Source organism: Gorilla gorilla, chromosome 9, assembly GCF_029281585.2.
Source record: "Gorilla gorilla gorilla isolate KB3781 chromosome 9, NHGRI_mGorGor1-v2.1_pri, whole genome shotgun sequence".
Lineage (NCBI taxonomy): Eukaryota > Metazoa > Chordata > Mammalia > Primates > Hominidae > Gorilla > Gorilla gorilla.
In genome coordinates, this window is record NC_073233.2 from 47,899,536 (window position 1) to 47,911,940 (window position 12,405).

At 41.2% G+C, this 12,405-nt stretch overlaps 1 protein-coding gene and 1 pseudogene across 1 annotated transcript in view; one reads left to right on the forward strand and one right to left on the reverse strand.

Annotated features, from left to right (window-relative positions):
• The window catches only part of LRRC4C (leucine rich repeat containing 4C), a 1,603,893-nt gene that overhangs the window by 1,413,993 nt on the left and 177,495 nt on the right, over positions 1–12,405 (reverse strand). The gene's annotated exons all lie outside the window — the stretch shown is intronic.
• Positions 2,561–5,409, forward strand: LOC101154376 (large ribosomal subunit protein uL6-like; annotated as a pseudogene).

Here is a 12,405-nt window from a genome sequence, read left to right on the forward strand (position 1 = left end):
ATTCTCTTGGCTTAGGAAACAAATCCTCTTCTGGAAGCATATGATAATGCATAAGGCAATACTAATGCTTCTAAAAAGTTGGCCTTTTGAAGGACTGTAGCCAGTGGTTGGTACTTAAAATTAACAGAATCAGTGCAATAAAGAAAGTGTTCTTCTTGAAGGCCCAACATATGGATACAAAACCCACTTCTTTGAGTTAAAAACAGATAGCAGGATGTAAGAAGCATTGCAAAAACTATAACATGTCACATAAAAGTTAACTTATCTTTGCTTTCCGAGTCAGAAACTGTAATATATAGGGAATCAACCCACTTGCCTCCCACAATTTCTTCCCAGCTGCCACTACTGAAGCTATTCTTGTCCTCTCTGCATTGTACCCCCTGCTACTTCCTGTGTTACTCACCCAGGTAAGCAGGAGACCTGGAGCTCTGCCCAGGCTGGTTGTCAAGGAACCTTGCTTGGCATACAAGTGTGTATGTTGGCATGTCTGTAGATGTCTGAAGGTCATGGAACAAAATAGAACTCTCAGTTTGGAATGAAAGAAGGCCCAGCACATAAGGCTCAGTTTGAAGTATAAATGTGTCCAAGACAAACAATTGGATTCAAAGTACAGGGCTGACCCTACAGAATAGCCCTGATGACACAAACAGGTTCAGCAGGCAGACAATGAAATGATTCCCAGATGCAGCTGGATACAGGATTATAAATACACTCAAATTGAAGGTGGGAGGGATGCTAAGTTTGTTCAGTCAGGAAGGAGAAACCCACACCATTTTAAGTCCAGTTATACAAGAACTGCCGATCTAACCAGATGTGTCCCAGACACTGCACATCTTAAAGGATACTTGTCACAGGTGTGGAATACCAGATCCTTTGGATGGCTGGGAAGAAAATAAAAAAAAAAACTGCCTTCCTATCCCTAAGGGAGAAACAAAATGATCTTTTCCCATCATTTGGAATAATGTGAAAACTGACTTAAAAGGTTTTTCTTTTAAACATTGCCACTCGTGTGATATAAATACATATGGTGTTTCATGGCACAGTGAAAATGAGGAATGGTGTTGGAGAGGATGCTCGTTTTCTGAAATGCATTGTGCACACAGCTTTCAATCATGTGGAAAAGGAGAATTGCTGGTGGCTTCCTAAGCAGGACTCGTGGTGGGGCTCTTTGTGCCACTGATCTCCTTGTGCCATCTCTTCTCCTGTGGTTGAGTGAAACCTAGAGAAACTGACAGGGGCAGGAGCAGCTAATAGGGTTGAGTTCATGGGTTATCCTCCTCTAGCCCAGGTGTATGACATGTAAGTGTACCAAGATCAAAGATATTTTTAGATGCTTTATTTCCTCAGTCCAGGCAAGGCTTAGGGCAGCCAGACGCTGGGGACATCCCCATCTAGTTTTCTCAACATGCCTGACAAATGTTGCCATCTTTTATGTGTGCTATGGCATGAAGAAAGGTGTGTCACATAGAGCTAATCACCAAGAAGGATTCAGGAATGCCTCCTAGTGATTCATTCAGAAGAATGAATCATTCATTCATTCTGCATTCATTCAGAAAGAATAAATTTCAGCATCTTTTAGCAGGTAGCATGACAGGGTAGAAAGAATGTAGAATCTATAACAATGTTAATCTGGGTTTACAGCCAGATTCTACTAGCCAAGGGAAGTTTAATTTACCTATCACCCCTCCCCCGAGTTCTGTTTTCTCATCTGTAAAATGGAGACAGGAACTCCCTTTCTGGGAAGCTTAGGATAGGGTGAAAAGTTAATTGCTTTGCTCCTGGTGCATAATAACGGCTCCCTGACGCCTAGCTCATTGACCTTGGCCAATGTGAATACTATTTCCTCACTTAAAAGCTGAAAGACATGTGATAAAAGGACTTTGAACTCAAAGTTTCTCACATTAAGATAAATAGTTTCAATCATGCCTGTGCCTTTCCTTAGTGTCAAATATTGCTTACTTCTATTTAAATAGTATTCAGTTTCTATATCACAAGTAAATCAGCTCCTTCCTTCCTATACATGCCTCACTTCCATCCTCAGCCTCCAGTGAATTCTTCCTTCCCCTGTAACCCACTTGCTTAAGTACATTTTGTTTCTGTTTCCATGTTGCTCTGTATTAGAGTTAGTTACATGCCTGTCTTTATTAGGGGATTCAACCAGGTTTATTAAGTGGCCGTTTCTGATTAATCTTTGTACTACCGCTCCTCTTCCACCTTATTGTATGCATAATGATAATCATCTGTACTTAATATTAAAACTTATAACTTTCCAGAAAATGTTCTAAGTGATTTACTTGAAAGATGTTATTTAATTCTCACAATGACTCAAAAAGATGAGTACTATTATGGATCATCCCAATATTACAGATGGGGAAATTGAGGCTGTTGGATTGCCCAGGCCATATAGCTAAGGAGTCGTGAAGTCAGCATTTGAGTGTAGGCAGTCTGCGTCCAGAAGTCAACCTCTTAACCATTATGCTGACGATACGACGTGTTGATTCAGAACACAGGCCACCTCTTCCCCTCTCTGTTAGACTGCAGCTGAGACTGAATAGACAAAATGACAGCACAGAAACACAGTGCGCTGCAGAGAATGTGTCTTTCAGAACTTAGTGCATCTGCAGAGGTATTTAAACTGAACTGCCATGTTCCCTCCCACACACACAGCTAGAGGATTTGAGTCGTCCTTTAGCAGTAGCAGCATGAGGCTCTGGGTAAACTGCCTCATGCAGCACTAATTTAGATGGCAGTTTTCAACCTGAATGTACATTGCACCACAAATCAAGGTACTGTCTGTGCTGGAAGACAAATAATGTCAAACATCTGTCGAAAAACAGTCTACAGGTTATAACAAGCCAAGCTTACAAACAAGCACAGGCACAGACACCCCAATTATCTTAGTTGTGGGAGCCTTATGGGTCTCAACTGAGTCCTTTCTGATAGCAAGGAAGTCCTTCAAGACACCAGCCAAGACATCATCCAGGCAAGGTGAGTGGGAGGCTTAGAGAAGGAAGGGCCAAACAGGAAGGGTCAGAAAGTGACCTTTATTGAGTTCTGGGGAACATATACTGTGCCAAGTAATTTATATGTGTCATTCTCTCTCTATCTCTCTCACATATATATGTTATCCATATATGTTATTCTATGTGTTATCCATATAGGAGTTAACCAACTTGCCAAAATTAAGGTGGGCAGAACCAGAAAAAGACTCAGACTCAAGTTCTCCCTGATTCTATAACTTGTTCTCACCCTACTTTACTCCAGTTTCAAACCAATTTCAAGCCAGAAAGGCTTGCTATGTTTTCATTCATTCACTGGAAGAAAATAGCTTGTGTACCTAACACGTGCCAAGCACTATTCCAGGAACTGGGAAGCCAACGGAACATAAAATATACCTCGTTCTTACCTTCGTGGGGGAGATGGAAAATAAAACAAACGAATATCAATGGGCAATAGATCTTGTGGTGGTAACTGACATGAAAAAAAAAAAAGCAATGTCTAGTGCATAGAGGGTGATAAGGCTTATTATTTTCAGTAAGGTAGTCACGGAAGGTCCCTGGTTGATGGAGTAGCCTCAGCAGAGTGTGAGAGGATTCATGGCTATATATGAGCCATACTCATATGGGCATAAGAACATTTTATGGGCCAGGCGCAGTGGCTCACGCCTGTAATCCCAGCACTTTGGGAGGCCAAGGCGTGCAGATCACCTGAGGTCAGGAGTTCCAGAGCAGCCTGGCCAATGTGGTAAAACTCCGTCTCTACTAAAAATGCAAAAATTATCCAGGTGTGGCGGCGGGCACCTGTAATCCCAGCTACCCAGGAGGCTTAGGCAGGAGAACTGCTGGAACCCAGGAGGCAGAGGCTGCAGCGAGCTGAGATCGCACCACAACACACCAGCCCGGGTGACAGAGCAAGAATCCACGTCAAAAAAAAAAAAAAAAAAAAGAACATTTTAAAGCAGCAGCACATGCAAAGACCCTAAGAGGCAGTATATCTCAAATGTTTGAGTTTCTCGAAAGAGCAAAGTGGCTGTGGAATCTGAAGTATAGTGAAAGAGGGAAAAATAGTAAAAATGAGAACAATGAACTATCTGACGATCAAATAAACTAAGGCCTTATACACCATGTTAAGGGATTTGGAAATTACTTTGCGTGTAACAGGAGGCTGCTGGTTTTAAGCATAGACATGATATAGTATGACTTCCGTGTACTGTTGCTATGTAGACAATAAATTGTGGAAGATCAATGATGGAAACAGAGATACCAATTAAGAGACATCTGCAATAATCTAGGTAAGATTGTGGTAGAAGGGACCAGGGTTGTTGCAGTGAAGGCAATAAGAAGTGCTTAAATCCAGGATATAGTTAAAGATAGAGTATGAAGAATTTATGAACAGATTGTATATGTCGTGTAAGAAGAGAAGAGTTAAGATGACTTCAATTTTTCTGTTTGGGCAACTAGAAGAAAAATATCCCCATCACTAGAAGGAGAACACTGAAAGAGTAAGAGTCCTGTCATGGGGGCATGGGGACTAATCAAGAGCTCAATTATGTTTGAGATGACTGTTATACTTCTGAATCATGTTGGACATAATAGACTAGAGTTTGGACTGGGGATACAACAGATCTGAACACAGACAAATTCAGTTACATGCCCTTTTCATCTGTCTCTAGCCTTCTTTTTCTTCTCAATACGTCTTATATCAGGACTACTGACTTTTATAGGTCTCTAATTATATTAGGTTCCTTTGAGGGCTGTGAAAGAAATGTGACACTTTTTTTTTTGTTTGTTTAAGAAAGAACCTTTCTTAAAAATCAAGTGAAGTAGCTCCTTGCTGCATCTACTGCGAGAATAAAGACATTCTCAGCAGACTGTTGACATTCCAGAAAATGTCAACATCACTCTGAAGGGACAAACAAATATTGTGAAGCGCCCCAGAGAGACCCTGCAGAGGAACTTCAACCACATCAGTGTAGATCTCAGTCTCCTTGGAAAGACAAAGAAGAGGCTCTGGGTTGGCAAATAGTGGGGAAATACAAAGGAACTGACTATTGTTTGAACTCTTTGTAGTCATTAATAGAACATGAGCAAGGGGGTTGCACTGGGCTTCCACTGCAACATGAGGTCCATGTGTGCTCACTTCTCCATCAATGTCATTACCCATTACAAAGGGGATCTGATTGAATTAGAAATTTCTTGGGTGAAAAATACATCTGCAGAGGCCAGATGCTGCTTGTTCAGTATCTCAATCCCAGAAAGATGAGTTAATCCTTGAAGTAAATGACATTGGACTTGTTTCAAATTCAGCTACTTTGATTGAGAAAGCTGTAACAGTTAAAAACAAGAATATCAGAAACTTTTTGGATACTATGTCTCTGAAAAAGGAATAGTTCAGCAGTCTGATGAATAAGACCTAAGAGTTGTCCAGCTTCAGAAACAAGATGCCAGGTGATTTCTAAGACCTATTTGCAATATTTTAATGATGGAATTAAAAAAAAAAACTCTAGGGGAGGAGCCAAGATGGCCGAATAGGAACAGCTCCAGTCTACAGCTCCCAGCGTGAGCGACGCAGAAGACGGGTGATTTCTGCATTTCCATCTGAGGTACCGGGTTCATCTCACTAGGGAGTGCCAGACAGTGGGCGCAGGCCAGTGGGTGCGCGCACCGTGCACGAGCCGAAGCAGGGTGAGGCATTGCCTCACCTGAGAAGCGCAAGGGGTCAGGGAGTTCCCTTTCCAAGTCAAAGAAAGGGGTGACGGACGCACCTGGAAAATCGGGTCACTCCCACCTGAATATTGCTCTTTTCAGACCGGCTTAAAAAACGGCGCACCAGGAGACTATATCCCACACCTGGCTCGGAGGGTCCTACCCCACGGAGTCTCGCTGATTGCTAGCACAGCAGTCTGAGATCAAACTGCAAGGCGGCAGCAAGGCTGGGGGAGGGGCGCCCGCCATTGCCCAGGATTGATTAGGTAAACAAAGCAGCCGGGAAGCTCGAACTGGGTGGAGCCCACCACAGCTCAAGGAGGCCTGCCTGCCTCTGTAGGCTCCACCTCTGGGGGCAGGGCACAGACAAACAAAAAGACAGCAGTAACCTCTGCAGACTTAAATGTCCCTGTCTGACAGCTTTGAAGAGAGCAGTGGTTCTCCCAGCACGCAGCTGGAGGTCTGAGAATGGGCAGACTGCCTCCTCAAGTGGGTCCCTGACCCCTGACCCCCGAGCAGCCTAACTGGGAGGCACCCCCCAGCAGGGGCACACTGCACCTCACACGGCAGGGTATTCCAACAGACCTGCAGCTGAGGGTCCTGTCTGTTAGAAGGAAAACTAACAAACAGAAAGGACATCCACACCAAAAACCCATCTGTACATCACCATCATCAAAGACCAAAAGTAGATAAAACCACAAAGATGGGGAAAAAACAGAACAGAAAAACTGGAAACTCTAAAACGCAGAGCGCCTCTCCTCCTCCAAAGGAACGCAGTTCCTCACCAGCAACGGAACAAAGCTGGATGGAGAATGACTTTGACGAGCTGAGAGAAGAAGGCTTCAGACGATCAAATTACTCTGAGCTACGGGAGGACATTCAAACCAAAGGCAAAGAAGTTGAAAACTTTGAAAAAAATTTAGAGACTGTATAACTAGAATAACCAATACAGAGAAGTGCTTAAAGGAGCTGATGGAGCTGAAAACCAAAGCTCGAGAACTACGTGAAGAATGCAGAAGCCTCAGGAGCCGATGCGATCAACTGGAAGAAAGGGTATCAGCAATGGAAGATGAAATGAATGAAATGAAGTGAGAAGGGAAGTTTAGAGGAAAAAGAATAAAAAGAAATGAGCAAAGCCTCCAAGAAATATGGGACTATGTGAAAAGACCAAATCTACGTCTGATTGGTGTACCTGAAAGTGATGGGGAGAATGGAACCAAGTTGGAAAACACTTTGCAGGATGTTATCCAGGAGAACTTCCCCAACCTAGCAAGGCAGGCCAACGTTCAGATTCAGGAAATACAGAGAACGCCACAAAGATACTCCTCGAGAAGAGCAACTCCAAGACACATAATTGTCAGATTCACCAAAGTTGAAATGAAGGAAAAAATGTTAAGGGCAGCCAGACAGAAAGGTTGGGTTACCCTCAAAGGGAAGCCCATCAGACTAACAGCGGATCTCTCGGCAGAAACCCTACAAGCCAAAAGAGAGTGGGGGCCAATATTCAACATTCTTAAAGAAAAGAATTTTCAACCCAGAATTTCATATCCAGCCAAACTAAGCTTCATAAGTGAAGGAGAAATAAAATACTTTACAGACAAGCAAATGCTGAGAGATTTTGTCACCACCAGGCCTGCCCTAAAAGAGCTCCTGAAGGAAGCGCTAAACATGGAAAGGAACAACCAGTACCAGCTGCTGCAAAATCATGCCAAAATGTAAAGACCATCGGGACTAGGAAGAAACTGCATCAACTAACGAGCAAAATCACCATCATAATGACAGGATCAAATTCACACATAACAATATTAACTTTAAATGTAAATGGACTAAATGCTCCAATTAAAAGACACAGACTGGCAAATTGGATAAAGAGTCAAGACCCATCAGTGTGCTGTATTCAGGAAACCCATCTCACGTGCAGAGACACACATAGGCTCAAAATAAAAGGATGGAGGAAGATCTACCAAGCAAATGGAAAACAAAAAAAGGCAGGGGTTGCAATCCTAGTCTCTGATAAAACAGACTTTAAACTAACAAAGATCAAAAGAGACAAAGAAGGCCATTACATAATGGTAAAGGGATCAATTCAACAAGAAGAGCTAACTATCCTAAATATATATGCACCCAATACAGGAGCACCCAGATTCATAAAGCAAGTCCTGAGTGACCTACAAAGAGACTTAGACTCCCACACATTAATAATGGGAGACTTTAACACCCCACTGTCAACATTAGACAGATCAACGAGACAGAAAGTCAACAAGGATAGCCAGGAATTGAACTCAGCTCTGCATCAAGCGGACCTAATAGACATCTACAGAACTCTCCATCCGAAATCAACAGAATATACATTTTTTTTCGGCACCACACCACACCTATTCCAAAATTGACCACATAGTTGGAAGTAAAGCTCTCCTTAGCAAATGTAAAAGAACAGAAATTATAACAAACTATCTCTCAGACCACAGTGCCATCAAACTAGAACTCAGGATTAAGAATCTCACTCAAAGCCGCTCAACTACATGGAAACTGAACAACCTGCTCCTGAATGACCACTGGGTACATAACGAAATGAAGGCAGAAATAAAGATGTTCTTTGAAACCAACGAGAACAAAGACACAACATACCAGAATCTCTGGGACACATTCAAAGCAGTGTGTAGAGGGAAACTTATAGCACTAAATGCCCACAAGAGAAAGCAGGAAAGATCCAAAATTGACACCCTAACATCACAATTAAAAGAACTAGAAAAGCAAGAGCAAACACATTCAAAAGCTAGCAGAAGGCAAGAAATAACTAAAATCAGAGCAGAACTGAAGGAAATAGAGACACAAAAAACCCTCCAAAAAATCAATGAATCCAGGAGCTGGTTTTTTGAAAGGATCAACAAAATTGATAGACCGCTAGCAAGACTAATAAAGAAAAAAAGAGAGAAGAATCAAATAGACACAATAAAAAATGATAAAGGGGATATCACCACCGATCCCACAGAAATACAAACTACCATCAGAGAATACTACAAACCCCTCTATGCAAATAAACTAGAAAACCTAGAATAAATGGATACATTCCTCGACACACACACTCTCCCAAGACTAAACCAGGAAGAAGTTGAATCTATGAATAGACCAATAACAGGAGCTGAAATTGTGGCAATAATCAATAGTTTACCAACCAAAAAGAGTCCAGGACCAGATGGATTCACGGTCGAATTCTACCAGAGGTACAAGGAGGAACTGGTACCATTCCTACTGAAACTATTCCAATCAATAGAAAAAGAGGGAATCCTCCCTAACTCATTTTATGAGGCCAGCATCATTCTGATACCAAAGCCGGGCAGAGACACAACAAAAAAAGAGAATTTTAGACCAATATCCTTGATGAACATTGATGCAAAAATCCTCAATAAAATACTGGCAAACTGAATCCAGCAGCACATCAAAAAGCCTATCCACCATGATCAAGTGGGCTTCATCCCTGGGATGCAAGGCTGGTTCAATATACACAAATCAATAAATGTAATCCAGCATATAAACAGAGCCAAAGACAAAAACCACATGATTATCTCAATAGATGCAGAAAAAGCCTTTGACAAAATTCAACAACGCTTCATGCTAAAAACTCTCAATAAATTAGGTATTGATGGGATGTATTTCAAAATAATAAGAGCTATCTATGACAAACCCACAGCCAATATCATACTGAATGGGCAAAAACTGGAAGCATTCCCTTTGAAAACTGGCACAAGACAGGGATGCCCTCTCTCACCGCTCCTATTCAACATAGTGTTGGAAGTTCTGGCCAGGGCAAACAGGCAGGAGAAGGAAATATAGGGTATTCAATTAGGAAAAGAGGAAGTCAAATTGTCCCTGTTTGCAGACGACATGATTGTATATCTAGAAAACCCCATTGTCTCAGCCCAAAATCTCCTTAAGCTGATAAGCAACTTCAGCAAAGTCTCAGGATACAAAATCAATGTACAAAAATCACAAGCATTCTTATACACCAACAACAGACAAACAGAGAGCCAAATCATGAGTGAACTCCCATTCACAGTTGCTTCAAAGAGAATAAAATACCTAGGAATCCAACTTACAAGGGATGTGAAGGACCTCTTCAAAGAGAACTACAAACCACTGCTCAGTGAAATAAAAGAGGATACAAACAAATGGAAGAACATTCCATGCTCATGGGTAGAAAGAATCAATATCGTGAAAATGGCCATACTGCCCAAGGTAATTTACAGATTCAATGCCATCCCCATCAAGCTACCAATGACTTTCTTCACAGAATTGGAAAAAAACTACTTTAAAGTTCATATGGAATCAAAAAAGAGCCTGCATCACCAAGTCAATCCTAAGCCAAAAGAACAAAGCTGGAGGCATCACACTACCTGACTTCAAACTATATTACAAGGCTACAGTAACCAAAACAGCATGGTACTTGTACCAAAACAGAGATATAGATCAATGGAACAGAACAGAGCCCTCAGAAATAACGCCACATACCTACAACTATCTGATCTTTGACAAACCTGAGAAAAACAAGCAATGGGGAAAGGATTCCCTATTTAATAAATGGTGCTGGGAAAACTGGCTAGCCATATGTAGAAAGCTGAAACTGGATCCCTTCTTTACACCTTATACAAAAATCAATTCAAGATGGATTAAAGATTTAAACGTTAGACCTAAAACCATAAAAACCCTAGAAGAAAACCTAGGCATTACCATTCAGGACATAGGCATGGGCAAGGACTTCACGTCCGAAACACCAAAAGCAATGGCAACAAAAGACAAAATTGACTAATGGGATCTAATTAAACTAAAGAGCTTCTGCACAGCAAAAGAAACTACCATCAGAGTGAACAGGCAACCTACAAAATGGGAGAAAATTTTTGCAACCTACTCATCTGACAAAGGGCTAATATCCAGAATCTACAATGAACTCAAACAAATTTACAAGAAAAAAACAAACAACCCCATCAAAAAGTGGGCAAAGGACATGAACAGACACTTCTCAAAAGAAGACATTTATGCAGCCAAAAAACACATTAAAAAATGCTCATCATCACTAGCCATCAGAGAAATGCAAATCAAAACCACAATGAGATACCATCTCACACCAGTTAGAATGGCAATCATTAAAAAGTCAGGAAACAACAGGTGCTAGAGAGGATGTGAAGAAATAGGAACACTTTTACACTGTTGGTGGGACTGTAAACTAGTTCAACCATTGTGGAAGTCAGTGTGGTGATTCCTCAGGGATCTAGAACTAGAAATACCATTTGACCCAGCCATCCCATTACTGGGTATATACCCAAAGGACTATAAATCATGCTGCTATAAAGACACATGCACACGTATGTTTATTGCGGCATTATTCACAATAGCAAAGACTTGGAACCAACCCAAATGTCCAACAATGATAGGCTGGATTAAGAAAATGTGGCACATATACACCGTGGAATACTATGCAGCCATAAAAAATGATGAGTTCATGTCCTTTGTAGGGACACGGATGAAATTGGAAATCATCATTCTCGTTAAACTATCGCAAGAACAAAAAACCAAACACCGCATATTCTCACTCATAGGTGGGAATTGAACAATGAGATCACATGGACACAGGAACGGGAATATCACACTCTGGGGACTGTGGTGGGGTGGGGGAAAGGGGGAGGGATAGCATTGGGAGATATACCTAATGCTAGATGACGAGTTAGTGGGTGCAGCGCACCAGCATGGCACATGTATACATATGTAACTAACCTGCACAATGTGCACATGTACCCTAAAACTTAAAGTATAATAAAAAAAAATGGAAAAAAAACTCTATTGATTTAAGATGTTTTCTTAAAAAAAAACCCAAGCAAAGTGAAGATTATTTTTCAATCATACAAAAAGATATAGAAATACCAAACACACTAATTTCATCAAAGTGATTAGAATGACATTATGTTAATTAGAGGAGATATAAAAAGAGCTATGAAGAAAAAAGAGTGGGGTTTCTGTAAGAAAAGAGAAATACTGCTACAGAAGATGGATAACAGTTCACATTGAACACTGCCTCAAAATTCACTCAGCCTGAAAGATGTCCAGTTTGACATGCTTTGCAGTGCTATTATGATATTACTCTTCTGCTAAAAGAGTCGAATATTCTATCAATGGCTTTAAGTGGCACAAAAAATAATGGTAACCAAATTTGATACCTCTCTAAAGGGAAGAAAAGTGGCTTTTCCAAGCCCTGAAGAAATGATAGATATACAAGGAAATCTGGGGGTATGATTTGGTTATGTGCTCAGACAGATCTGAGGCATCAGAATTAGGGACAGGCAAGGCCTTATCTGAGCAAGGGAGGAGGGAAGAAAGAGGGGTGGGAAAAGTGAGACAGAGAGGTTGAGAATGATAATTTGTGTTATGGGTAATTTTTAAAAAATAGGAAAGAAGGAAGAAAAGAAGGAGATAGAAAACATATTCCAAGACGAAGAGTTTCTAGGAATTGTTGTTTAACCTGGAGAAGGAAAAGCATGTGAATATATTTAAGAGATGGATTTCCATACAGAAGAAAGTTGAGACTTCTTTATAGCTTCAGAGGGTAGAAATCACAATTTGGCTAAGTCTGGACTAAAGGCAACTGGTCTTTTCCCCTTGCTGGCCATGTCAACTAAAGCAAGTTACACCTCCTTGTGCCTTAGGTATG